Source organism: Semicossyphus pulcher, unplaced genomic scaffold (assembly GCF_022749685.1).
Source record: "Semicossyphus pulcher isolate SPU_LCO1_2020_fin unplaced genomic scaffold, fSemPul1.0.p SCAF_1, whole genome shotgun sequence".
Lineage (NCBI taxonomy): Eukaryota > Metazoa > Chordata > Actinopteri > Labriformes > Labridae > Semicossyphus > Semicossyphus pulcher.
The window spans coordinates 31,022,800-31,050,601 of NW_027211603.1; positions in this window are offsets into that span (position 1 = coordinate 31,022,800).

Below are 27,802 nucleotides of genomic sequence, written 5' to 3' on the forward strand. Positions count from 1 at the left end.
AAAATCAAAATACACGTCAAATACATTTTTCTCAAACATGCTATCTGTCATTATAGTTAGTTCTTATCACGCTGATTTATGTCCAAGTGTTCATTTTCTCTGACAAGTTTATTTTTAATTAGTTATTTGATGCTGTCAAAAGGATGCTTGACAGCTCTGTTGACAAATACGGCTCCTGCAGCTGATCTGTTCCTGATTAGCAGAGTGGAGGAGGAACGGTGAGAGGAGACGTAACTAAAACAATAACTACAGTCATTGAAGTTTCCATACCTGTAGACATTAACCTCAGACCAACACAAAGAAGCAGTTTTGCTGCAGACTGAGCCCGTGCGCTTGAGAGGAAGTTAAATGTGTGTTGTGGTTAGCTGAGGGGCAGTACTGCAGCTCGACCAGCCGATGTCTACTGCGCAAACTCCATATATGCTCCGGGGGTATTTTGCCTTCATTCTTGTACAATGAGAGGAGGTGGAGACGTGTCGTCCATCTTTGTATACAGCCATTGGGTTGTAGTCCATTCTCATTTCCAATGCGTCAAATACAGACGCTGCACGGCCCTCTGTGTCTCATTCAGACACACTAGGTAGCCTTCGCTCACAGAAACTGCTCTCAGTGACATAGCAGAAAGACTGAAAAGGTATGGTCGGGGGTGATAGATGGGCCAAACAACACAAGGCCCCTCCCTGAAGACTGGGTTTCAAGTCACCAAAACTGTGTGATGTTTTCCCTTACCATACCCAAACTTAAACATATACGTATAAGACAGAAAGAAAACAGATGGCACCATATGCCTTGGGATGCCAATGGCTTGTGACAAACACACAAACTGTGGTGTTTGACGACCTGGGATGAGAACGCATTGTTACAACATAACTTTTGAGCGGTTGGGAAACGTGATGTTAACTCGCTTCTAGTGTTACCCTCTGGTATGGGCATGCAGTGATAATCACTGATTGGTGTGTGGACAGAAATCCAACTCTTATGTGTATTATACTTACACTTTCATCCTCCAAAATCAGACCTGCTGAATCTTGACAAGCCTTCTTGTAGATCTCCATCATGCTTTGTGTGTTTGTTTGTTTAGATTAAGTCTTTAATATAAAAAAAGAACAATTGCTTTGTTTCATAATGTGATTCATTATTGATTTGTTTCTATGTTTATTTATTTTGTGTGTTTCTGAAGTCATTCGTAGGTCTGTTTTTGTGCTGTATGAGTGTGAATTGCCATGCAGTAAAAATGTTCTTTCCTGGGTGTCTTACTTCAGTTTTTTGATGTGTTATTACTCACCACAGATAACACAATGGAGAATTGTTCGATTTCATGAAGTCGTACAAAAACTCAGCTTGTTTTTTGCCCTTTGACATAGATTTCCATCTGAAGTCAGAACCCCCTCCGAGCTACCGCACGCAAACCTACAACAATTTTTTATGCTATGTTCCAAACATTGAAACCCCTCGACTTTTCATTCAGTGCCAACTTTACAGGAAGTGTGTGGAGTTTGAATTCAGCAACAATACAATGAATTTAACTGCATTATGTAACATTTTGGGAAGGATTTGTCAACTCTTCATGTCTCAGTGTTTTGTGCATATTGTTGTCTTCAACAGGCAGCGACGAATCAATCGCACCAGCTCCCAAACTGTTCACAGCCATGTTTGCCCACTGTCGAAAACAACAAGATCACAAAATAATACAAATATATTGATGAGGGCAGCCTGCCTATACAGCCTTTGGACAAAAGAAAGAGAAGAAGAAAAAGATAAAAAACTCATCTTCACCTCCCACCAAACCCTTGGAGTCTGAGCCCCCCCGCTCCCCATTTGGATCACTTGCTCCTTGTTAAAAGGACCCAGCCCTGGACGGAGCGGGGGTGGTGATACCCCTTAATGAAGATGAATATTCAGCTGCTTTAGAAAGGCTCCTGGAAGGCTGCCCAGCCTGCACTCGCTGTTCCAGTCAAATTGGCGGCACGGGGAGGGAGAGAGGGAGGGAGGACGGGGGCCGATGCATTGGGTTGAAGTGGGGATGCAGGGTAAAGGAGGCCAGAGGAGATGATTGGGATGGCAGACAGGCAGGGGAGACATGCATGCCTGTGTGCTCTCCTCTGGCAAATAAGCAGAAAGGGATTCATAAACACACACATGCATAAACAAACAAACATGTCCGGTATCAGAGGAGTGAGGCAGGATGTGGAAGAGGAGTACATGCAGGGCTCCACATGTTGGTCCCTCATACTCCCCCCATTATAAATATTTACATTTTTGCTTATTGTACCATCTGATGACATGATTATGATTTATTAATTGCCAAGTCAACGTGGGTATAATGTTGCTTTTTGATGTAAAGCCATGCTTTAGGAACAGTGCCACATGTTGCATGGCAATGACTAAAGTTGTTTTCAGAGGGGGGCGACACTCCGCCTGCGTAGCCGCTTGGATCTCGGTGTCTCACTGCGCTCCTCATGTGAATAGACAGGCACACAAGCGCCCCGCGAGTAAACAGCAGGCGCTCTACGCAAGGTAACCATGGAAACGGCTTCTGTGCACTTCTGTATCCCTGCCGGTATGACTGTATTTTCTCTATCGGCTATAACAACTAGCTAAATTAGCATAATTTTAACTTAACCATTACCAACTAACGTAACGTATAGCCTGGCTTAAGTTAAAACTAACTTTACATTACCTGATACATCCAGTCTTGCGCTGATGCTCTGCCAAGCAAAGGCCCTCCTGTTTATGTCCCAGTAACTGTTTACAAATAGAAAAATAAATAAAAAATATATATAAAATATATTAAAGAAAAATACAAAAAGTGGTTATATATCTCCGCGAATTTACATACAGCAAGGATCAGTCTCTAATCCATTGTGATTTTTGTGTTACTACTGCGCGTCGTATAGAAAAAAGTTAAAGAACTTTCAACTCTGGCAGCGGGAGGGTGTGTGCGGAAGACGAGTACGGCCGTGACAATTTCATGGGGTTGCTCCGCCTGTCAGATTGCCTGCGCCTCCCTTCCTGCCCGCTCGCCTCTCGGTGAAAAATAATTACTGGGCGCAGCAATCCCCCGTCTGAAAATACTTTTATGGAAGCAAATCTGTCTCACCAGATTTTGAAATTCAGATGCAACATCTGGGATACCAAGGAAGAGCAATCGATTCTGTCTCAAATCGAACCATCATCCAGCCAATCAGGTTACGCTCCGTTGGTCATGTGAGGCATGGCTTAGTACAGGAAGTAAAGGACTCGGCAACTTCCCTGCTATATCTCAATAATTAATCGGTGTCTTTTGATACATTGTGAGAGACACAGTTAGCTGGGACATTCATTTTTCTGTTGACAACATTACATGACAATAGTGAACCGTACACTCACCATGCTGCTGATCGCTACAAACGTGTCATTTCTGCTTCTGCTTTCTTAAAATAACATCGGTAAACGCATCACAATAATTTAAACTCACTACATATAAAATGTGAGTCAACTGTGGTGTAAAAGAACACATGAACTGCTCAACTGGAGTTTGGGTAACTTGTGAAGGTGTGCTGTGTGCGGCTGTGGTTGCAAAGGCGATCTCAGCCTGTTTTTATGATGCCACAGCATTGACGTGCACATATGACAAAAAAGTCTCCAGAAGTAACTGTCATGAACTCTGTTCTTTCTACGTTATCTTGCTGTACATCCGCAGGGAACTCCGACCTGTAAATTAGTTTAAAACAATGTCTAATTGGCCAGTGTTGGTCTCTGATCTCTTAAAAAGCAGCCTTCAAGTCATATTATATCTTTATATAATTCCAATACTGTGGTTTGTAGTCTCTTACCTTGTTAGAGTTATGCATGTTTGATGACAAAGATGTGTGATGATGTAAAGTGACCGTGTGTTTTCTGTCCGCTTGTCAGATGTTCGCAAAAGAACCTGAGGTATGAGTAGGGTCTGTTCATGCTGAAGACAGCGAGCCTGAGGGCAGAGACAGTGAAGGAGAAAGGATCCAACCATCAGGTGTTAGAAGCAGGTTTGTAGGTGTCATTCGTCTTCAGCCAACAGATGTAAACCAAACATGCTATGTCTTTATGAATTAGATATGTTAAACCCAGAATGTTCCACATGTGTTTATCATATCAAAACAGGTGGAATGATTATGCCCTTTCAAATATGTTCAACAGCCCGTGAAGATGAATAGGGGTTGACAGTGAGTAACAGATGAGACGTAGCACAGAACATGTAACCATAAAATTGTTCCTGATTCTGCACAAAGATGTACCAGATGTCATTCAGACATGTTGGTTACGTGTGTTTCTGTTGGTCCAGATACAGGTTGAAGATATGTCAATGTAAATGTTCATTCTGAAGCAGTGTCATGTTAGCAATGTTGATGATCACTTATGGCGGCACTACACTGAAACGCCCAAATCCTGGAAGAATACCATAGGATGTTGGATCCCCCAAAGAGCTGCTGGATGAGAAGGTTCGTACTACATGATGATGACGAGATTTAGGAGATCCCATGCGAGCCCCTTCAATCCGTGGTAACCCTTTATCTCCTAGTTTGCAACATAATTCCAGTTTGTATAAAATATGTTGCCCTGTTTTGTTGTCATGGCCTGGATGCTGCAGCCTCCTGAGTTTCCACACAGAATGAAAAACTAGAAGATGAAATATGAGGTTGAGAAAATATTTAAAATTCTGAATTATCTTGGAAATAAGGAACCAGGGGACCACATGATACACTGTTTGTTATTATAAAACTGATCTAATGCATATATAACTCGTTTCCACCTGTAATTGTGAGAATATTTGTGGTCTTTTGTTGTGCTTTCTCACGGTTCAAACATATTTTTGCCCTGAAGCAACCAAAAATAAAAATTCAAAGAAAAAATAATTAAATTCAGTACGACAATGTGGTTGAGAATCTGGTTCTAAAAATACCATTACCAGTGAAAATACAAAGTTAAAAGTTAATTATTTCTGGTTGTATTTATAATTTTGAAAAAATAATAAGACGTTTCAGTTCCCTCTTTGTTTCTCTCTTCTCTCTCTGTTTGATGGAAGCTCTTTCTGACCTTGTTTCCTGGAAACTGCGAAAAACTGTGGAAGAAAGTAAAGAAAAGAAATGATCAAATATGATTCTCTTTAAAAGCTATTTATAATTCAGTGGAAAATTTAAAAATAAATAAAGAAGGCACATCCAAGGTGATGTTGATGATGCTGTGTTTAAAAGCTCAGCTCTGTGCCATGTGCTGTCATGGTTCAGGTTACCTTTGGCCGCGGCTGCTCGCCCGCTCCTGCTGCCAGGTGGATAGGGGAGATGGAGAGAGCCGGCGGCCATTAGCCGTGTTGGCTATTGGAAGTGAAAAGGGAAGAAATGTGGGGCAGCTTCACCACCCGTTTGAAGTGGGGACAGCTTGTTTGTGAAGTGGAGGCCGAGCGCTCGGCTTTCATGTCCTGCTCTTGTGTGACCCGGGGAGACCTGGACTTCATAAACCATATTGACGATATCGCCTGAAAAAAAACACACTGACACAATCTCTTCCAGCACTTATGGGGCTCGGAAGCCTGCAGCTTTATGAAGTGAGATGAATGAGAGCGCGCTGGGAGTTTCAAGGCCAGCCCTTGACACGACTTACAAACAGACAAACATTGAAATGCTCTCAAGTCCCTCATTACCTGAGTAATAAATAAGAGGTTTAAGGGAGTGATGTGACAGGTAATTTCAGGCTGCATAACAATACCCACGCTGTGACATTTGTTCACGATTCTTTAACGATACTGTCACAATCCATCAGCCCTCCTCTACCTGATCCTGTACACGATTGTGTGATTAAACATGAATTAAAAGTGAAACCATGAAATTGCAAATCCTCCCACCACCTTCTCTAAAGTTGAAATCTTGGGCTCTTAACGGGAGACTTTTTGACACAAGTGCTGATCCAGCTCTCGGGGATGAGGGCTTGGAGGACTTAGACGTTTTTTTGTCGTCTCTGCATTTCTTGGGAGGGAATTGGCAGATTATTTGGTCAACCTCGATCAGTTCCACCACAGCTTAGGGGGATACATGCTCGCTGACTAATATTGCCCGGAAATCCATCAAAGTCAGAGGGCTTGTCCCCCTTTAAAAACGCGTGTGTTCCAATCAGGCGCTCAGCGAGTCAAAGCCGTCACAAACAGAGGCCATACTCACACTGGCAAGTGTACTGACAGATCCCGATGAAAATAAATTATGCTGTCTGGGAGCATGAAAATACCTACTGTAAAGTCACACGAGACGACAGTTAACTTTAATCTTCAAAGCGCTCCTATAACATAATGCAGTTTTCCTCGCTGCTTTAATATTCCCAAAATAAAGAAAGTTTGGATGCTTTTCACAGGCGCAGGAGTTTTCATTTAGGACACATGAATGTCTGTCTCTGTCAGATTGTTACACATCACACATTGTGAGTGTATGCAGGCATGTGTGCCACACCTGTAGTTTCAACAAGAGGTGATAGTGATAATGAAATGGAGTAATACGGGGGGTCTAATGACTAACAAGAACAAAGGCACTGCTGTAGTTTAACACTTTCAGTTTCAAAGTAGAACCATCATCAGGAGCAGGTAGAGGTGTCAGGAACAACAACGTGTGCCACAGCTCAGTCCCGTCACTGATGATGTCACAGGCCTACACTGTGTTGGGACCGGACTATGCCTCTAAGTCAGATTCCATAAGTAAAGGGAGGCATTAAAAATGGCTATTAAAAGAAATTAACAATTATTAAAAGTAATTATTAATTATATAAATTACATGATTTAGTCTACATTAAATCACCTCTGTTTGGGGCACCACTTAATGAAGTTAAGAAAATAACCATCTAATTACCCCAGTCTCATAAAGTATACTAGACCATCAATCATTAACTTAATAACTATAACCCAATTATTGATAGCTAGTAGCTTGAAGGATTTGGAGTTCAAACGCAGAAGAGGTTGGCGATATTCATTCTTGTGCAACAATAAACAGACAGCATTTTATTCCACACAATGATTTATTTAAAAAGACAATAAATGCAGAAGTAAAACACGAAACATGGAATCTAACTAACACTAATATTTACATGTGTAAGTGTGTGTGTGTGTGAGAGAGAGAGAGAGAAAAAAGGGTGTGTCTGTCTCAGGACAGGTAGAGACCGAAATGGAGGTTGTGTCCATTAAGAGACCACATGGCTTCAGTGGCAAATAGGGGAGACAAAGAATAAAATGGCCAATTTAAAGATGGCCACTGAATGCTGTCCTTTGTCTCAACCAACTTGCACTGAGCACATGGGACGGGTCGAGACCCAGAAAAAGAACTGGGAGGTTTAATTCCCGGCTGTTTAGTCTGGTCAAAAGGTCAAAAGGTCAGTCCAAAATATTGTGTGCGTAAGTCTTAAGAATGCCAGGTTAGAAAAGAGCGAGGTTAATTTAGCACGCAGACGATGTCTTTGTGTAAGCATAAGTAACTTCAACTACCATCAATACCTGACTTAACAGACATTACAACAATACAACTCGGTAACAAATCAAATCAATAACATTACAATACAGTAAACATTCCTGCTTAGCCGGTGCTGTGAGTTATTCTAGATTTGCCCTGATTTTACGTTACCAGACCGTGGACGGAAAGGCATGCTGTGCTGTGTTGCAGCTTGTTAGGCCGACGGTCCTGTTGCTCAACCGGGCTGGGGGAGCAGCGGTTCTGGTGAAGTTGCAGTCGTTGTGTTGGTGTCCAGTTGGAGGGAAACTGGTCCTTCACTGCTCCGTTGAATAGCGGGCAGACTCTTTCAGCTGCTAAACTACGGTTACTAGTTCGTGCTGAGTAAACCGGTAATCTTTTCAGCAGGATCTCGCATCGCTGCTGAGGCCTTGCTCGGTTAGCAAGACATGAGAGCTGTTGAATTGGAGGGAACTGCGGCAGCAGCTCCAACCTTCTTAGAGGGCAGTGGAGAGCTTCTGAGCTTCAGAGCTTCAGAACAAAAAAGAACCCAAAAACAATGGAGGTCTTCCGGTTTTACAGACCTGGCCAGGGGGAGGGGTTTTCACGTGAAGATGTGAAAACCTAGAGGCTGCTTGGAGTTTGAGTGTTAACTTCAGCTGCCATTTTGAAGAGTCAGTTTAAAGTCCATAAATGAACACATTCCTAATTGGAGATGCAGTGAATCCCAACAACTGTTTGTGATGGTAGGTGTTGGCTCGAAAGAGTTCACACAACGAACGTCTGAAGACAGAAGTGCTTCATGTTCCTCACAGCCACACTTGACTGAACACTGAAAGCCTGCAGTCACAGAGACAGGAGAGGTGTGATCGTGTATGGAGACAAAAAGGGGCCAAACGTTTTGACAATTTGAGAGACAAAAATATCTAAAGGAAGAGTTGGATCTCAAACTGAGTGCTGAAATTGACCCTGAACCCTGAAAAAAAAACATATAAGAAAAGCATACATATATATATATTTATATATATACACTTTTTTTTCTTTTTTAATTCAAATGTTAATCATGATGTGCCTATCTACTGGAATGTTTTTCAATAAATTATTTAATATCCTGTTTAATTTCACATTCATTTATTTTCTTATATTCCCAAATGTATTAAAAACTTTTGACAATGTTTAGATTTCTTGTGTATCACTGATTTTCAAACAGGATGTGTAATGTTTTTGTCATCAAACTGTAACTTTGATTTGACTCCCATGTAAACTTCTCAAAGAGAATTACAACATCTACAGTATTTCTTCATTTTTTTGTTTTCTTAGGGTGCTTTCACACCTGACAGCTTTGGTCCGAACTTTCTGACTTTAACTTTCGGAAAGTCTGCTTGGTGATGAGAACACGCATTCGAACTCCGCCAGAAAAGATGATGACTCGGTCCGTTTCCAAACGAATCACGGCCCGGTTCGATTCAGGTGAGAACATAGACAGACTTAGTAGGACCAAGTAGGACCAAATAAAGGAAGCAAACCAAAACACTGTGCATTGTGGGTCGTTAACGGATGTTGACACTTGCAGGGACAGACACGCAGCCAGGCAGCAAGATGAGTAGAGGACAGACATGGGGGAGCGACAAGGTAATAGAAATATGGGCTGACCAAACAATTTCACATATGCTTATTGAAACGCACATGAACACAGAGGTGTTCAAACTGTTCAGTGCAAAACTAAAGGAGAGTGGAGCTGATCGACCTGTGGAACAATGCTGGTTAAAGGGAAAAAAAAACAAATAAAAGTCTACGATCATGTCAAGTGTGCTCTCTCTCAGTTTAGTTCAGGGAGTTTTCACACGTGGAAATCAGAGAGCAGTTTCCCCGTGCACCAAAACTTTTGGTCGGCTGGTAAAAGCTGCTGTGTGAACACAAACCAAACTCGAGGCAAAATGCAACATTGGAACAATTTGGTCTTTGATTCAGATCAAACAAAAGGACTGTAGGTGTGAAAGCACCCTTAGTTGTTGCCTGAGCAGAATGGGTGACATTTTACAATACGGCACGAGTAGTTTTATCAAGGAGCACGTAAGGAACAAATCAGAAAGGATCCACATTATTTTTTTTGTTGAATAGTGTAAATCGACGACAGACTCAGAAGTTGACTATTGTATTTCCGAAGCACATTGTCAGGTTTCAGAAAATGTTATTGTGTTGTGAACAGGTCACATGTTCTGAACCTGCTTACAATCTGAATTCTGTATGGATTTTGGAAACAACTTTAAAATGAACATAATAATAATAATAACTTTATTTATATAGCACCTTTAAAAACAGAATGTTTACCAAGTGCTTTGACAGACAAAGCAAAGGCAGGAACTCTGGAGGATTACGGAATGCAAAACAGATTTAAGGAACTTTCAACAATGAGGCCAAACCGAGGGTATTCAAAAGAAGAAAAATTGACAAAACAGGAACAGAGGCATTTCGAGCAATAAGCAATGTGAATTAAGAGAGAAAAAAAAAGCAATGAAAGACCATAAAAGGTTATAATAAATAAATAAATACAAAAAAAATAAAGGAAGACCCATTAGTGCTGTGTATGAATTTTAAACATTGTGTAATGAAACTTACTGTTCAATTACAATTGACACCTGGAACAATCTAAAACCCTCCATTAGTCATCTAAAAGCTTTTAAGAATCCATCCAGCCATCCATTTTCTTCTGCTTATCCAGGGTCAGGTCGCGGTGACAGCAGGATAAGCAAGGTGACCCAGGTGTCTCTCTCCCCAGCAACGTTTTCCAACTGCTCCTAGGGGATTCCGAGGCGTTCCCAGGCCAGATGGGATATATAATCCCCCCAGCGAGCTCTGGGTCGGCCCCGGGGTCTCCTCCCAGTTGGACGTGCCCGGAAAACCTCCAAAGGGAGGCGCCCAGGAGGCATCTTAACCAGATGCCTGAACCACCTCAACGAGGATTTCCGAGCCCAGACACCCTCCGAAAGAAACTCATTTCGGACACTTTTATCCGCGATACTTTCGGTCACTACCCAAAGCTCATGACCACAGGTGAGGGTTGGAACGTAGATCGAGTGGTAAATCGAAAACTGTGTCTTCCGGCTCAGCTCCCTCTTCACCACAATGGTCTGGTACAACGTCCACATTACTGCTGATGCTGCACCGATCCGCCTACAAATCTCACGATCCATTTTACCCTCACTTGTGAATAAGACCCTGAGATACTTAAACTCCTTCACTTGAGGCAGAGACTGACTCCCCACCCGGAGTGGGCAATTCACTGTTTCCCGGCAGAGAACCATGGCCTCGGACACTCAGCTGCAAACCGCCCCAGTGCCTGCTGGAGGACCCAGCTTGAAGAAGCCAACAGAATCACATCATCTGCAAAAAGCTGAGATTAAACTCTGAGGTCCCCAAACTGGAAACCCTCCTCCCCCCGGCTGCGCCTTGAGATCCTGTCCATGAAAATCACAAAGAAAATCAGCGACAAGGGACAACCCTGGTGGTGGCCAACTTGTCTGACTTTGTGCCGAGGATGCGGACACAGCTCTCACTTTGGTTACACAGAGCCCGGATGGCTCGTACCAATGGCCCAGGCATGGCACCACAGGCATAGGGGTCGGGTGCGTTGTCTAGGCGTGCTGATCCCCTGCAGCATAGCTTTTAAGAAATTTAACAAGAAAGTTTCTTGTTATTATTCTTTGACATACCTTATTTTAATGTTGTGATGTTCTAACACATGTTTTGTACTAACCGCTCTACCTGCTCCTAAAGGTGTTTTAAAACTAAACACGTTAGACATCTTGAAACTGCAAAAGTACTTTTGACTTTGTTCAGTTACATTACAACATTACTTTTTTGATTTCTTTTCCTTTAACTTGGAAGAATTCTCACTGGATTTTTAGGTTTGAAAACGCCTGCAGTTACAAAACACCCATTGTTCCTTTAGTCGGGGATAAATTGTTATTATGAGAAGCAAATATAAATGTAAGTTTGAAACAGAAATGATGATTCAAGGTAAAAAATAGTGTAATATAGATCTCTGCCTTCCCACGTCTCAGATACATTAACTATTCTCTTCTTACCTCCAGCCATTACAAATATCCTACTCTGCTTCGCTCAGCAGGCCGGCGTGCACAAACACACACACACTCTTACACACACTTCCACATTCCTCCTGGTCCTCAGCTGCAGCACGTGACAGAAAAACAGTTATTCAGCACAGGTCCCGTGGGTCGGCTGTCTGCTCGTTTGTTAATGACAAGCATTTGGGGTAACCATCGATTTCCTGTGGCACTAATTAAGAGTAGACTCATTAAAACGTTTGCAATACATCCTGTGTTAACTTTGCAGGGGATTTTTCTCTCCCTCCCTCTCTTTCAGTCTACTTTGATTGTTGTTTGTCTTCTCTCTTGTTGAGGCGAGCGCTCGTACGTCCGCAGAGAGACGGATCACAGAGAATAACGGGGAAACTATGATCCTCCGCTCTCTCCCATCATCCATCTCCACTCAAAAACAACCAAACTGCAGCTAAGTTCAGTGAAGAAGCAGAAACATAAATGGATTATAGGTGTTTAATATGTTTCAAACATTGATTAAGTGTTCTTACATTTGCCTGTGGGCTGAGTTTGTTCATTAAATTTGGCTTAATATGAGTAAACATAGCTAATTTTACCCCAAATATTCCTGTACCTGAGGGGAGGCACAGTGCTACGTTAGAGATAAAGACGGAGAACTCTTGGCTCTGATTCCAACTGTGCTGACTAACACTGGAGGCATTTGAGCAGACGTTCACATCCATTTAGGAGGGCAATCTGTATTAAAAGCCCAGTTCTTCTTATTCTGAGCAGCCTTATTGATCCATCCGACTGTCCTCCCTGCATGTTTGCGTCTGGTGCCAGGTCGGATATCTGCCTCTGGTGCCTGCCCGTGTCCATGTGCTCCTGTCTGATCACAGTTCACTGGTAATTCTGCCTGAGCCTTAGAGTTATTTGACTTTGCAAAGGCTTTGTTTGCTTTTGTGCTTAAATGTTTTTCAGATATTTATCCTCCTCTGAAATGTCTGGCGTTATACAAATAAAACAGAGGTCAAGGCAATTTCAAATCTTTTAAGGATGACATTTAGAAACTCAACAACAGTGTGTCTTTTCAGGAACAATGCCTCCAGTAACTCAGGATAATCCTCACACCCTAACGACACCTTTAAGTGGACACCTTTTTACTAAAGACATAGTCCAGGCAAGATGTGTGGATTATTCTGTGTAACCACTGTAAGACATGTTGCTGCTTTTTCTCTTCTTTTCTTCTCTTCTTTAAGCTTCTTTGAGGTGAGTATTTTAAAATTTGCGCACATAACACTGAAACTATCCGCATGGTTAGATACCACTAGCAATATGTGAGAACCATTTAAAGTCAGGGATATGTAGTTTTCTGGGAAAGACAAAATATCGTCACTTCTCACCTCTCTGTAGGCATTCATATGAACATTTTGAAAACTACATAGGAAGGATCTAATCACACAACCTTATCAATAACCACCTCACCACAGCCGCAAACTCAGAACCCAACTTGACTCCGATGAAATCGCGTCTCCCTCTCTAAAACTATTCACTGCTGTGACAATCCTTTGGAAAGGTCAATTTAGTTTTTTTAGGGGGGTTGCTTAGCAGTGTAGGCAGGTGGTGCCACAGCTGAAATAGCAACTTTTTCTGCAGGATGTTTTTGCCATTGAATTAGTTGTTTACTTTCACCTCTTAAAGGGACATGCACACACATCAGCGTTTGCAGCCAATAGAAGTGCCACTCTGAAACAACATACGATTGGCCAAAGTCAACCAATCATGGGCTAGATCTTCTAAAGCTTGAAAACGGAGCCAAGAGGAGGTGCAGACGTAGACTTTTCTTTCAGACACAGAGACACACTCTGAGACGAAAGAACAATATAATAAAAGGTTATTTTTGTATTCCTGCCAAATACCAAACTGCCTACCCCAGCTTTAACGAGTATTTTCCTCACTCTAAATCAAGAACATGCTTATGATAGCAAAAAAGCTCTGTGAATTTATTACAAAGACACTGGTCGCTGGTGTTTAAATGGTATAGTCTTACCAGATCAAGCACAAGTCAGCATGTTCAGGGTGCCGGTTTGGCTCAGCAGTTAAATTGGCGACCACGTACAGAGGCTATAGTCCTCGATGCTGCGGCCCCAGGTTCAACTGCTGCCCTCAGCCCTTAGCCGCACGTCATCCCCACTCTCTCAAAAAGGCAACATGTTCTTACTCCAAACTTGTCAAATGGTGAATAGACTGTACTTATATAGCGCTTATATTGCGACCACTCAAAGCTGTTTTTACACTACATGTCACCACATTCCTCATACTCATTCACACACCGATGGCAAAGGCCTAAGTGCCAATCTCCAATCAGATCTATGCCCATTCGGCTATGCCACCTGGAGCAGTTTGGGGTTCAGTGTCTTGCCCAAGGACACTTCAACATGTGACTGTAGCAGTCAGGGATCGAACCCCAAACCTTCTGATTGAGCCACAGCCGCCCCGAATGAAGCAGCTTGAAAAGATTAGGATCTAGGTACAACTTATCAGTGTTACATGTGCAGGGCATAAGTTAACAATATTAAATATGAAAAGTCCGGTTACACTTTCATAATAGTTCTAGGTTACGCAATGAACACACTGTATTTAACGTAACATACTTATGTTAACTTATATGACTAACATCAACTGCTTTCAGAATGAAACATTATTTTCACACAAATAGTTGTTTGACCCATCCATCACCCCTGACCGTCACACCAAAACTTTTACGCCCTTCATACCATGTAACCGGACTTCAACACCGAGCAACAAATGAAAACAACAAGCTTATTTAGAAGCCTTGGGCCACTGACCAAGCTGCTGATTTTAATGAGTGAGAGCATAGACTATATAAAAAGATGGCCGACATAACAGCTCCCTAAAAGTGAAGCCAAACCCTCTCTATCTTCCCCTGCTGAATGGCTGCTGTATAGGCCATAAAGCCCGCCTCCTCCGTGTTAACAGATGGGACATGAGTCAAACTATAAAATCAAAATATACGTCAAATAAATGTTTCTCAAACATGCTATCTGTCATTATAGTTAGTTCTTACCATGCTGATTTATGTCCAAGTGTTCATTTTACTGACAAGTTTAATTAGTTATTTGATGCTGTAAAAAGGATGATTGACAGCTCTGTTGACGAATACAGCTCCTGCAGCCGATCTGTTCCTGATTAGCAGAGTAGAGGAGGAACAGTGAGAGGAGACGTAACTAAAACAGTCACTACAGTCATTGAAATTTCCATATCTGTGAACGTCTGCTTCAGACCAACACAAGAAGCTGGTTTGCTGTTAAACACGGCGGCGTGCAGGATCCTTGCTGTTTTTTTAATGGTAAGTTAAGTGTGTGTTTTGGTTAGCATAAGTGGCTACGGCGGCTCCACTTGGCCATCTCTATTGTGCAACTTTAGCTCCAAATGACGTCACCATTGCAAGATGGCAGTGCCCGACAGGAGGGCTATTTTTCGTACAATGAGAGCAGATGGAGACTTGTCCATCTATATACAGTCATGGAGTGAGACGGGCTGGTACAAGCAGTAACTAATTAATGCTTCATTGGAATTGCTTTTTGTGAACAGTCTGCTGCTTGTTTCATGTGTTAGCAAGTTACAGACAAACAAGCTAACATGAGAGCAACTATAGACCATATTTTTTTACGTGCTGTAGCATACACACGCTATGCTGCATTTGTGTGTGTTGAAAAGAACAGAGAAATGTCCAGTTATTTCATCTTTGGAGCTTTGTTACATAATTTTTAGCCTACCAGACCAAGACACCAAATGAGCAACTTTCACATTTGTATATTTTCGTAGGTATATCAGTAAGAGTAACCAGATACTAATAAACCTGTAACCCTGTATCAGTGTAAATATTGTACTTTACTTTGACTTAAATCTCCAGCTATGGTCGCCTCACCCCCCTTTGCCGAGTCAGTTTACACCAATTTTATTTTTTGCAATTTGCAGCCTATAAGACATCCCTGATATCTCTAACTGAGGTTTACAACCAGGAGGCTGATGTGAACTCTTTTCCCAATTACCTGCTCAAAATGATGGTTCTTACAATACGACATGTGGCAGGCTACCAAACGATAACATCAGTATAATTACTGACTTTAGATTATCTAAAGCAATTCATCTTGTGAACACAGTTACATGTGTGAGCGCATTGCAAATGCTGTTTTAAAATGCATTATTATTGTCAGTTTATTATCTCACACATTTTGCAAACATGTTTTTCCCTGCAGCTACAAAAGGATACACTACTTTCTAACATCTTATTTCCCCCCCAAAATATCTGGATTTTACTTTTGTCTCCCCGATTCTCATAGCATCTAAAACCAGAAAAATCAATCAGTCAAAAGAAAAGAAAAACCTTCCTACTGACTTCCACCTTTCCTCAGTCCACATGATGAACTGTTGGCTCGGTTGGCACATTGTGAACACAGCATTTGTTCCTTTATAATGGCAGGCACTCTCTTTCTCCAATTGTGCTCTGCTAGTGGGCAGCACTTGGAAATGTGTGGAATGAACAGCCTGCAACAATATCAAGTGTTAGCAGTCAACTCAACAGAAAGCTAATGAACCATAGCAAACAGCTTGTGGGGTGTAGCAAGAGAGAGCCGTTGCATCAAAAGTCCTTCATCGGCAGCTTGAGCACGCTTAAGTGAATAAACTATTTCCTGAGGCTGGTGGAAAACAGACGTAATCCATTGACATGTATACAACTCAAAATGAGAGGAGAAGAAGACAGCGCTGCAGTAAAGAATAGACGGCACACATAACAAGGACTCCACTCCAATGGCTGTGGAAATGAATTGAATGGACTTAATGGTGAGTTTGTAGAGAGTAGTAACTTGATTGTAGGGTTGTGGTTATTGCACAGCACCCAGAGGGAGAACACTGATCGTCCATCTCTTTTATTTTATATTAACAACATAAGCACAAAAAGTGGCATATATTCCGGTCGGTAGAAGATTTTTTCCACAATACGACTTCAGTCAGTGTTAGAATAAAATGTAGTACAAATCCAACCACATTGTTAAAGGTCGAGGAGTCGACAGTGTGACGCTTTTCTTCAAGAAATAACTGAACTGATCTGAACAAGAACATCCACCCTGCCAATCAATTCTCCATGTCGTACTGCAGCCTGTTTGCACTGGTGTCTCCTCAATGAAATGCTGTCATGGAAGAAAAATTGATTTATTTTACTTCGCATGCAGGAGCTACTCCCACTGCAATTTTTTTTTATTGTTCTTACTGTCTATAAATCGCATCCCAAAGGAGCAGAACCAACAATCAAAGTATGCAAATAACTTCAGAACATGAAGCCAATACTAATATCAGTTTTGAAACCAAATCTCAGGGTATCTGCCAACGTTTAGTACCAGTCCAAAACTTGAGCAGTTTCTTTCTTTTTTTTTCCCAAATGTTAAATCTATATAGAACTAACTGCATGGAAATCGGCTGCACGCGCTGTCACCTCACAGCTAGAAGGTTCCTAGTTCGAGTCCCAGTTCTGTGTTGAGTTTGCATGTTCTCCACGTGCATGTGCGGGTCCCCTCCAGGTACTCCGGCTTCCTCCTATAGTCCAAAGACATGCTCGTTAGGTTCATTGGTGACACTAAATTGTTATTTTTCATGCACACTTCTTGGAGGTTTTAGTTACTAAGATGCTGCTAGTTGATGGTGATCAGAGGGGATGCTTCACTTGCTGTCTACTGTGCTGAAGTTGAGCAAACTTCTACCATTAAGTTTGTATTTTTCAGCTTAGTTTTGCAAACTTGCTCATTAACTTTTTCCTTTTAGTTTGTCCAGGGTCCGTCCTGACTGCAGCTACAATAGATATGCAGTTGCACACTTGTGTTGGTTGGAGCAGATTTTTAAATGGATGCAGGCAGAAAAGAAAATGTAAATTTGCAAAATGTATCTCAGGGATATAAACTTGAATGCACAGGTCAAACCTGAGCCCACAGACAGGAACTTCAATTTCCAAGTCTAAAAAACAGATAGAAAAACAAATCAACAAACACTTTTATTTTAAACACCAAATCCTAAAGGTTTGTGTTTATAAAATATACAGTTCTTCTTTTCTGAGCTGGTCTTCATTATGAAGCTCTATTAACCATTAGATACAGTTTTACCAGTACTTAATGCATACAAGGCAAAGAAAACACATCTAAACTAAGCTAAAAACAATGTTTTTATATATATATATCCAACATTAGCAAACCACTAACACTGTTTGGAACACTTCAGGTCAGTATTTGGATTGATACCCGGTGCATCCCTGTAAAAATGCACAACATAGCACTGACTGTCATGTTTATGCATAAGATGAACATTAGCAATGTTTATTTGAGCCAAGCCCCAAAGTATTTTTTAGCATCTATACGCCGACAGACTTGGCAAAGAATTACTTTTGTCGATCCAGCCGTCTGTAAATCCATTTCTTGTGAACATGATATTTCATAAATGTATGGAGGGAAAAGCAGCATATTTGGCACACACGTCTATTTGGACTCAGGGGTGATATGTTAAAAGTTTGGTCAAAGGTCAAGCTACTTAGCTCAAGTCAACTCCATTCACTTTAACATGATATTTCAACAACGCCGAGAGAGAGTGTGATCAAATCTGGTTATTTGTTATTTATTGAATCCCTCTGAGGAGAAAACGCCATCCGTGATGGATTAGTGGACAAACTTCCCTTCCTCCGTCACAAGTGTACATGTTTGTTCTGCTAATGCAAGAAGGGTCTACTGACAATGACGAGCTCCACACAGAAACACACAGAGATAAAGAGAGGTTCTCTGGAATGATGTGTCGGGGCTACACCTCCTGCTCAGTGTAGACCTACTCATGCTGATTTTAGTGTCATTTAGTCTTTCAAATACTAACAATACACAAATATTTGCCCTGTCCCCATCACAGTTACTCTGTCACTCTTTGGGAAACACTGAGAGATGGAAACTGCAAGTTGACTGGTTGGCAGAGGCATGCAACCATGAGACGTTAATTCTAGTGTAAATGTGAAGACTCACATGTTCAGTAGGGCTTATGGCTGAGTGACTTACTTCAGATAGACTGACACACTGTTCGTAATTTTCTCTGTTTTGTTTAAGTTTGTTGACAGAGAGGTGAATATAGAATAATGTCGGGCTCTTCGACGAGCTAGATTCATGGATTTTGAGGAGAAATGGGCAAACACAGAGGTTCTTATGACTCCTCCATCTCCATTGTGGTATTCAGTCTGTGGTCTTAATTAGGATTCATGTGCTGTGGCGCCTCACTCTGAAAGTATCCTCCTCCCCGAGTCATCCGCCCCAGCGTTGCGATCCTCAGCGAGTCCTCCTCGCTGCAAATCCTGCCCCCTGTTTCCCATGCAGGTGTTGGACCGGCGATGTGAATGGCAGCATGAATGCTAATAGGCCGTTGTAATAAGGTCTTTGAAGTATGCAATACACTGTTGCAGAATCATAATGTGAAAATCCCCCTTTGAATCGGGAGACTCGGCCCTGCTTGACATTAGCAGGCCTCTCTCCCTCCCCCTTCATCCCTTGTCTTCCTCATTGCATTTCCTCTGCTCTCCCCCTCCTTCCTCTCCATCTTCCCTACATCTTTTAATAATCACTTCTGGCAGACTCGCCTTGCTCTTATACGTCTTGGATGACATGCATTTCCAAACACCAACACGTGGGATGGAGCGATCCGTGGGAAAAAATTGAGGGAGTGGACCCAACAGGGAGGGGGCTGGATTATTGGTTTAGGAGAGAAATGGTGGGGGTTTAGGAGCGGGTAGGATGGGGTGTAGCTGGTTGGAGTATTACCGATAGAGGAAACAGAGGTTATAGGGTAGGTAAACTTTTTCTTTATCATTTTCATCAGACAGACAGTAAGGACATCCAAAGTGCTCAAGCATTTGCTGGTTTATCATCTATTAGCATGCATTCCAGTCCTTTGCTTTCATTTGGATGAATTGGAGCCTAAAGCAGAACAACACAACACAGAGCCACTTGAAGCCCAGTCTGTGATTCATTCAAGACCACTTCACATACAAAGGCATATGTACCAGTTATTATCAGAATTATTGTGACCCTGAACAGTTCTACAGCCCTGTGAATGTGATATTAAACACACAATAAAAATGCTGAGATATAACAAACCTCTGTGACAGTCAGATAAAAAGAACCCAACCAGACAATATCTGTTTGTGACATAACATTTATGATACTGACTTAAGCAGAGGGTGTCATGGAGGACAAAGAAATCAACAGTTATGAGCACTGCTGTACTGCATAGGACTGTTGTTCTTGTATGCTAATGAATAAGTTGTTGTTTGGGGTAGACGGTAGCTCAGTCTTTAGGCACTTGAGTGGCCGGTTCAAGTCCCGGTATGGACCAAGTGTGGAGTTGGGGCTGGTAGCTGGAGAGATGCACGATCAAGGTGTTCTTGGGTAAGGCACCAAATCCCCAAGCTCGGGGCGCATCCATGTGGAGCCCCCTCACTCTGACACCTCTCCATTAGTGCATGTGCATAGGATCCTGTTTGTGCATGTGTGTATTTCCTTTGGGTGTGTGTGTGTGTGCGTGTGTGTGTGTGTGTGTGTGTGTGCGTGTGTGTGCGTGCGTGCGTGTGTGCGTGTGTGTGCGTGTGTGTGTGTGTGTGTTTGTAGCATGCAAACAAAGTGGGAAAAAATTTAATTTCCCCTCAGGGATTAATAAAGTACGTTTTCGTCTTCATTAAAAACCTTGAAAAGTTCAAAATGCTTATTATCTGTGCTGTTTTAACAATTCAATGTGTAGAGAAATCAAACCCAGACCAGAACTTGTAATAACACAGAAGACTACATCAGGAACATTGCAGTTTTTAAATAATAGGTTTCCTACAATCAGACAGTTGTATTAAAATGTGATGATTATTGTTGGGACTGGTCTTTTCTGTGCTGTAAAACATTTTACATGTGCAACATCAAACAATTAGCTTTATTTATTACTTTTTGTTTTTCTTGAACCTGCAGTAAGGAGTGTTGTTGGTCGTTTGGGGACAGCAGAAACAAGCTGTAAACTCAACACTGTCATATCGTCATCTAGTTATTACGTTATCCACCAACTCCTGAGTAAAACATCTGCTTCTTTAGCAGCTTAATGCTCCACTTTTTCTTTAATAACAACTCTTTAATTTTGTGTGATGTTGCTGATCAGGAGGTGTACAGTGGCCAACAAGTTGAAAAATGCTGCAGAGTCAGGTAAAGATTCTTTATGGGGTGATGATTGTTGGTAACCACTTTTTCATACACATAGTCATGTGATACACAGTTTGTATTATACATATTTATTATAACTGCTTTAAATAAAAGTCAAAATTATATTTCCATCCATCCATCCATTATCTGTACCGCTTATCCTGTTCAGGGTCGCGGGGGGGCTGGAGCCTATCCCTGCCGTCATTGGGCGAGAAGCGGGATTTTGACGCCTCGGTCACGTTCCGTCTTCTATGTAAAACACACGGAGGTGGAATGGTGGGGCGAAGTCTTTCTGCCTCTGAGCCGGCGAAGGCAGGGCAGACCAGCGCCGTGTGTGTGTATTTGAAGCTTGTTTACACCTTGTACATGTTTTGCTTCCACAACGCCAGAACACTATGTAAACTCTTAAATGCATTTAATTGACAGAAATGTCCATAAACTTGCTCTAACTTCAACTCTGTACTGTAAAATGTTCCGTTGCTAACATCTTCACACAGAGTGACCTGAGCTGCACCGACATGCCCCCGAAGAAGAATGAAAATCTGCCAGAGACTGATGTCACGTGCAATTAAATATTTAATGACTGAGGACAGGAAGTGCTTTGAATTACATTGAGTCTAATGTACATTATACGTCATGCAAAATTCACATGTTTCATCTGTTTAAATTGCAGCCAGTGCAATAAACAGAGTGTTAGACTACATGAAAGGGCAGCGCTCTTACACACTGGAATTTTCTGATTGGATGGTTTTTTTTTCACACATATTTTTTCTGAAATTCGGGGCATATTTGGATTCTGTATCTCCTTTGTCTGAATTCTTCCACAACAGTAAATTTTTTTCCATTTTTCAAAAGGAGTGAAAGCATTTTACAGCCACTCTTCCCTGGAAACAATTATTCTGGACCAAGTGAGTATTGATACAAAAAATGAGAGTGACTCATTAGTTGTAGTTTTTCTCATCCTCCACTGTCTGAAAGTGAAATTGTACTTCCCTCAGAAGCGTGTTTTTGACAAGCTCTCAGTGAAGGGCTCCCTGTGCTGTCTGCATGTAGGAGGAGAGTGATAACAGCAGCGCAGAAGGGTTCCTGCAGTGGAAAACAAAAAGTGAGAGCAGGCAGAGAAGCACAGCTGTAATGTGCCAGGTTCGATTGTTGTAATTACAAAATATAAATGTTGGTTTGTATTTTACTCCTTTAAATTTCTGTGCTTTATCTGCCTGTTTGCCTTTACGACTCACATCTCTTCTCCCATCCATCTCTGCTGTCTCCTCATCACTTATGCCTCTGTCAATCACCCCGTCATGCTTATAAAGCGGCTGAGTTATGAAGAGCATTTATTTGCCAGAAGCGCCATTGAACTTGACCTGTGATAAAGCCTTGACAGAGAACGTGTTAATGATGAAGCCGGGCTGACTGATGTGCAGCCGTGCAGGAGTTGGTGGGGGTGGGGGGGTGGGGGGTTATGAGAGGTTGACCTTTGTCAACTTAATGCATCAGGGGCTCCTCTTCTGCGCTCACTTGTTGGCTGCTGGATTATCGACATCTTCACCAAAGTAATTATACTCCTCATCATCGCCATCATACCTCATTCTGTCTGTAGCTGTAGCCTCTATTCTGCTGCCTTTCTTCCTCACAGTTAACTATCCTGCATGCTCTGTGAACACATGACTCATTCTCCTCCCTTCATCTCTGGTGCACTCTCTTTTCACCGCTCTGTTCTTCCTTTTATCTCTCCAAACAGGTGATTCACCCCGTCCCTGTGTCTCAGCTTTGCCCTGCTTGCTATCTCTCAGTCGCTCTCATTACAAAAGGTGATCACCCATTGAGCTCATCAACCCGGAGTGAACTCCTCTCACCCGCTGACTGATGAGTCTGAGGAGGGGGCTGTCGCTGAGCTGACAGCTTCTTCTGAGCAGAAACATATTAATGGCTCGGCTTCTGACTAGAATGCTACGCGTGGACCCTCCCGTCCCACCCACCCTGCCGATAGCGCGCCGCTCTTCGCTGGTATTTCTTAAATGCCAACGTCAGTCATGAATAGGTCAGGACAACAAGCACTTAAATAAGGCTTTGTCACTGATTAATGAGAGGTGGAGAGGACTGGGAAGGCCTCTGACTGCCTCGTGCAGATAAAACAATGAATGTTTTGTAAATAGCCGCGGGTGTTTCTCTCCGTCTCTGTCTTTCTCTCCATCTCTCTCTCTCTCTCTCTGCTCTTTCCCTCCATCGGTTTGAGAGAAACATCAGTGACAGCCGCTCTGGGGATCGCAGAAACACATGTTCCCAGCCGCAGGACCGGGGGAAATCCAATCAGATCCCAGCGAGCCCACAGTGGCTCAATTTGCCAAGCCAACAGGCCTTTTACCAGTATTGTTGTAATGGTATTAACAGGTTGGATCCCAGCCAAGGAGCACTAAGGCAGTCACATGCTGATGTTATTGACTACTTATCCATAAAAATGCATCCCTTCTCACTGCATTATACTCACACGTGGCACAAATCGACTAATCCGAGCAGATTAAAGTCACTTAGAGGAGATTGGAGTTCACCCGTGGTTTTATTAAAATGCACAAATCTAATCAGAGACGATGTGTAAATTGGCCGGCTAAAAGGGGAAGATGTTACACAGTGTAAAACGTGGATGTTTTGTCTCAATTAGAAGCAGTTCAATCATACATGTCAATCAGCCGTGATGAAATCAAATTTAAATGTTGCATTTTAAGGCGGTGCCGTCTTATTTACAGTCAGAATAATCCATAAACAGCATCAGACACAGAGCAGTTTGCCTGTAAGTAGTGATGTTCCCCCGGCACAGACATGGATCTCACACTCACACAGATGCCTCAGAGTTTCAGCCGTGTTCTTTTTTTTTTTCTTCCAAAGTAATTAACTTGTGCAAATGATTTACCCTTGAATGGTTGTCAGATCAATTTCTCATCGGAGGTCTTTGTAAAGCGGCTGTGGCACCCGTAGCCTGTCAGATCACAGCCACTGGGCACATCAGGCCCCACATGAGTGCTCTCAGAGTGGATCACAGTACAGAGAGGCTTTAAACAAAGACTGGACTCCTGGAGGCTCCAAGGGATGATTTTACAAATGAAATACTGTCAGGGGGACTGGAACAATGCATGTTGGGTTTTTTTTAATACAAAATAAAAACACAAGTTGTTCAGCTGTACCTTTCTCAAGACATCTAATCGATATTATGCCAAGCACCTTCAAACTATTTCTGGTAGGGTTTGCTGCCGTCTCCCCCCCTGCAGACTGTACAGTGTGCACAGGATGGGATGTGGAAACATTTAAAGGAAACTAAATACAGTTCTGTTCTGTCAATTCAGGAAATAAGCACACAAGAGACTGCATCTGTTGCAGACATGATTGGTGAAAATTGTGGTTCTTCTTATAAATAGCCAAACTAGCAACAGAGCCTAGCCTTGGACACTTTATGTCCAAGTGTGAAACTGAACACATTGGCCTTTGAAGTTCAAAAACAGGACGCTCCACAGCATCATTTTATTATATATTATATTTAGGAGGCCGCAGGTATTATTACCTCAGAAAAGGCGAAAGGTGATACAGTGCATAGAGCAATAAATTCTGTTTGGGTTCAGGTGTGAGGCTCAGACAAACGCAGGACTTTCAGCCATTAGAGTCCATGTGTTAATTACAAAAGGTAACATCAAGGTACAAACATGACATAACTTATGTAACAATTATTAACATATGTAATTAAAATAACTTTTTTTCTAAATGTAACTGTGTTTTGGTTCCAAAACACATGCAAACTGACACCATGTCACAGTGTGAACAATGTTTTCCCCAGGAAGGTATGAGGACATGTTTCCTGCCATCACTGGAGGTGATTATTTAGGAAAACAATCATTTATGGGGGGCCAGCTTGTTGTGATAACCAGAAACATGAAATGGAACATGGTCCAAGGATGGTAAAATGTTTTATATTAAATATGATGATGCTTCTCACATAAACAAAAACATCCATCCATTGAACACAGTGTTATATTAGAGTAGTTCAGATAATTTGGAATTTATATATATATTTTCCTTAGAATTCAGTTTCGAACATACTTTAATATACATTCAGTTATTTAGTTTAGCTTAGTTTAGTGATGGAGCAGATTGCTGGTGCTGTACTCCTACTCCTACTTACAGTAAGGTGAGGCTACTCACCTTACTGCAAAAAATAAATCTTTTTGTCCAATGCTGGACCATTTTTATTCAAATCCCTCATGAGCTCATGAGACTCGTGACGTCTATCCTCTTATTAGAATAACTCATAATTATACACAAAGTTGCCATAAAAGAAAACCACTCTGCACAGCACTGGAGAAACATCAGCTGAGCAGGATCGTGAGATAGCCAGCAAGATCATTGGTGCCTCTCTCCCTTCCCTGCTGGAGATCTATGACCAACGCTATGCTCGCAGGGCCACCAGCATCATAAAGGACCCTCATCATCCTTCCCACGGCCTGTTCTCCCTCTCGCCGTCAGGGAAAAGGTATAGGAGCTTCTGTGCCAGATCCAGCAGGATGCTGAACAGCTTCTTTCCACAAGCAGTCAGGATTGCAAATGGACTGTGCCCTCTCCCCCTGTCATCCCCCCCCAAACAGACAGATTCATGCTGTCTGAACGGACTAATAACCAACTGTGACAACTCTGAATCTACACTTTCTATAGCACTTTAAACACACTGTGTTGCTACAAGACTGAACTGCACCAGCACTTTTACATACTGTGCTGCTATGTACCTGGCTAATTACACTTTCTAAGCACTTTAACATACTGTGCTCAGGCTTCTGTTCCACCATCATGTTTTTAATGTTATTTGTTTTTAGTTATTCTTGATTGCTGTCTTTTTGTGGTACTGACATGGGCTGGGGGAACAATATTTAGTTTTTTTATGTACGCAAGTGCACAAGACAATGACAAATGAATTAATCTTGTTAATCTTGTTAACATCAGGAGACCTGGATACATCACGTTTTTTAATTGACCCATCCATTTACCCAGAGCTCCTCCCAACCCTGGCAGTGACGTGTCAGTCAGGAGCTAGTTGGCTCTATAAGCCTGCTCCTGTAAGAGAATGATTGAAGTCGACTCCCTTTTTTTTAAAGCAACACATTTGTAAAATACATCCAGAAATGCCTGACTTTGATTACAGCAAAGCAAGCAAAGCATGGCGAGACTTGCTTGGTGAACATTGCAGCGTTTGACTGAGTCATGGAATCTAAAAATGGTACCAAATGAAGAGCTGTTTGGGAGCCAGAAGAAGACTCAAAATTCCCCTCAATATTATTCCGACTTTCGGACTAAACCCAATCACCTGACTTCCTGCTTTGCTTCCATCAGAATTTCTATGCACGCTACAAGGCTCTGCCACTTTAGCATATGTGTTGTTTTTTGTGTCATTATAATGACATAACAATTAAAGCACATAATGATATTCTTATTTCATAACTTTTATGTACAATGTATCGGCACTTTTATTACCTTGGTGATGGACCTTGTGCTGTAATGATGTAGCTCGCCAACACCTCCTCCTGTAAATACCCAACACAGAGCGGAGGAGTCTATTTGCAGACACATGAAGGTTCCCATGCCTGTGGTGTGAAAAGTAATTGGTCATATCAGGCTGAAGAGAGCGGCTCTGAGTCTATGTAGCCAAGGTCTTTCCCTCATTCACATCATCTCAGTCTGATGGAAGGAGACATGTTCAAACCTCCTCTGCTGTTAATAAAACATGCTGCCACACATAATTACAGGACTCATTGGGTGTTTGTGTACGAGTGCTCCAGCCTGTGTGGTCTTTCTGTGTGTTTTTATTATGCACAGAATGATTTAGTGCGCGATGGTGTTGAGACATTAGGACGATACTTCTTGCCCTCTCGTAGTCTTCCTGGCAGCTTCCCAAGGACGGCCAGCAGAAAGCAATTGCTATTAGTGCACATATATAGTCCGAGCAGATAAATATAGGCTGCTTTTAGCAGATGAGCCACAGCGCCATCAATTAAGATTAGGGCAAGTGCTATCACAGTCTCATAAAGAACAACAAGACGGCATTCCCTCAATGTCAAAGGTAAGATGAACATGTACAAGCTGTTGGGAAAATCAAAGAGAAGCCGATAGCTCATATACATAATGCTCACATTGACAAACAGCTATTGATGTTTCTTCATCACTGAGAGTGACACGGCTCAAACAGCCTGGAGGGGATCCCAAATGCAGCTCTGATATTAAATTAGGCCCGAATTTGGAAGGGATGAGTCTAATTAATTCATTTCAGGCATCAGAGTTATTTTCCCTTGATATGACATTTTAGAGGGTGAATTCTCAGACTGGGGAGCATTTCAGTTGAAGTCTGCTTTGGGCGAGCAGGGTCTCAAGTTCCCCCTGAAAAAGGCTTAGCCTCCTCTCTAAGCCTCCCTTCATGGAATAAAAATGTGATATACAGTAGGCCTAATAGAGACATGAATCTGGCTTGTATTTTTAAAGAAAAAAATGCCGTAATCATATCTTTATAATTGTAATGTAATTACATTTCAGTATGATGACCTTTGACCTTTGCTGCTTTTAGTGCTATTTGATTATTTAGTTTGTATTGTTGAAAGTCTGATTACGTCTTTATAAGTAGCTCTAATAGTTTCTAGTCTACACATGCAACAAATGAAACATTTGTGTGAAAAATGTGTAAACACTTATCAGCTGATTCTGGACCTCTTTACTTTTGCTACTCTAATTTTTGTCTGTCTACAAAGAGGATGCTAACTGCTAGCGTCGTGCAACGTTAATATTTTAAGTTAGCATCCTGAGCTAAAAATAAGATGCTTCTGTCATGTGCTGTGTGCATCAGGGCTAACATGAGCTGCTAGCTAGCAGGAATTGTGTATCTTCGTTTCTGTAGTGATGGAAGATGAATCTGCTTTACCAAAAAGTATTCAACTCTATTCGGTGCTACAGTGATTTTACTGACAGCTTAAGTGTTATGTAAATCCACAGATGCTTTTTG